This window comes from Populus euphratica, unplaced genomic scaffold (assembly GCF_000495115.2).
Source record: "Populus euphratica unplaced genomic scaffold, PopEup_1.0 scaffold263.1, whole genome shotgun sequence".
In the NCBI taxonomy this organism is placed as follows: Eukaryota; Viridiplantae; Streptophyta; class Magnoliopsida; order Malpighiales; family Salicaceae; genus Populus; species Populus euphratica.
In genome coordinates, this window is record NW_011500061.1 from 201,725 (window position 1) to 204,056 (window position 2,332).

A 2,332-nucleotide genomic window follows, 5' to 3' on the forward strand; every position below is an offset into this window, starting at 1 on the left:
AGTACTAATCACACCCCCCAACCAGCTTATTACTAGTCCCTAGTAATCAAAGCGTTAAAATAGAAAAACAATTTGCAAATTCCACAAAGCAAGGTATTCATCTTTTAACTTCCATTAATCTATTCAGATAAACAAACTCTCATTAAATTTATATTTCTGCTCAATACCTCTTAACAAGATATTAATAAACCTTTATTTTGTGCTCAATGTATCAACACATAATTACGGGGTTTTCTTGGAAGAAAACAAATTTTTTTTTCTAATATTTAAGGTTAACTTCCTTGGGTTGGGATTATTATTTTTGTCTTCTTTTTTTTTCTTTTTTTTTTAAAATATATATACATATAATTTAAAAACACTATGCATCTTTAACCCATGTAACGAGCTTTCAGCTAATAACTCCCAGACCAGTTGATCTTAGGGCATTAGGTGTTAAGACACCCCTACGAGCTTAGTAAGTCGGGTCGTAGATACTGATATGTAGATAGTGCAATGTTTGATTTCCTTAAGCTTTTCTCCTCAACCAATGTAACAAGCGTTGGGCCAATAGCTCCCAAGTCAGTTGACTTTAGGGTATTAGGTGTTAAAACACCCCTTCGGGCTTAATTGCTTGGGTTAGGGAGGCTACGAAACCAAACTTATCTATATTTTTATTATCATCATTTTTTTTAATTTGTTTTTGCTCTTTTTTTTGTTTTTTTTTCAAATTATATACTATCCCTTTTCCTTGGTTGTTACCTTTAACAAAAGAACATAATTAATATAATAATCCAATGTGCAACCCACAATCATATATTAACGTGTGTGTGTGAAAATTAAGGTTTAATAATACATGTTAAATCAGTATATGAGCAGAATTAAGTGATAATAATGCGAGAGTTTGTAAACCTGAATATTTCATGAAGTATTATAATAGACCTTGTTAAGAATGGTTACTAAGATGCGTCTCAAGAGTCAAAAGAGCTCCTTTACTCTACCATCCTAGTAACAACAATTTTGCACATGCTTTATGAAATGGAAAACAACTTTTTTTTTTTTTTATCAACTACTACCCTCTCCCCCCAACTAAAACAAGACATTGTCCTCAATGTTTAAAGGTAGAAAGATAGAGTATAGAAGATATTACTTGAAATAATGAACACTGACTAGCCTGAAACACACTGAAACAAAAATAAGAAATAACAAAACACAAATGTTATGCTATTAATGAAACCAAAAGACACAAGTTTTTACAAACTAAAACTCAAATCGCAGTTGTGATTGTGGCTCACATCTTCCCTTGGTTTTTCGTCCAATAACGGCTTAAACGCCCTCTATGGGTCGGGGATAAGCTTCCCATCCAGTTTTCTTAAAAACCAGCAAACAGGGTCTTTTTTAGTCAGATTCTCAAGACTATGTCGAGCATGTTCCTTATGGAAATGGGTTCATAGGTCATGAATTGCACGATGCTTATCTCGACTATGATGAGACTTAAGAGTCAATAGAAGATTATCTAAAGACTCTCTGTGTTTCGAAATAAATCCCACTTTTTGACAATTTTCACAGGTTTTGCGGAATGCATGTGATTCCTTGAATATGGTGGGCCAGTAAAATCCATTTTGTAAGATTTCTACAATTCTCTTTTTTGATGAGAAATGATCCCCACGTGTCTTAGAGTGATAAAATTTAATGACATTACTTACCTCATTGTCGGGAATGCATCTTTGAAATATTTGATCAGGACAATAATTGAATAAGTAAAGGTCATCCCAATAAAAGTTTTGCACGTTTCTCAAAAATTTTCTTTTGTCTTTGGTACTCTAGTGAGCTGGCAAAAATCTTGAAGCAAGAAAATTGATATGTTTAGCAAACCAAGGCATTGAACTAAGAAAAAGTAGAGATTCATCAGGAAAGTAATCATTGATTGGTGTGATGTCGAGTGTTGAATCTGTTGTCACTTTTGATAAAAGATCCGCATCAACATTTTCGGTGCCTTTTTCATCCTCGATTTCTTCCTGATTGGTCATGGCATGAGGAAATAGAGGTGCTGATGGGAAATCAATCTTTTCTTTACAATGTTCATATTCAACCCCTTCCTTACCCTTAGAGATTGACTCATCATCTTTCTCACAAGGTTTAAGAATTGGTTTTTGAATAACCTTACCACTATGAAGAGTGATGACTGATTTGACTTGATTTATGTGTTGACTTCAAGAACTACTTGCATTTGCATTGTATTGCCCCTCGGGATTTTGCTGTGGTTGAGATGGAAACTTACCTTTCTCTTGAAAACTGATAGCAGATGTGAATTTTGCAAGAGTATCTTTAAAATCTATTATGCTTTGAGCAAGTT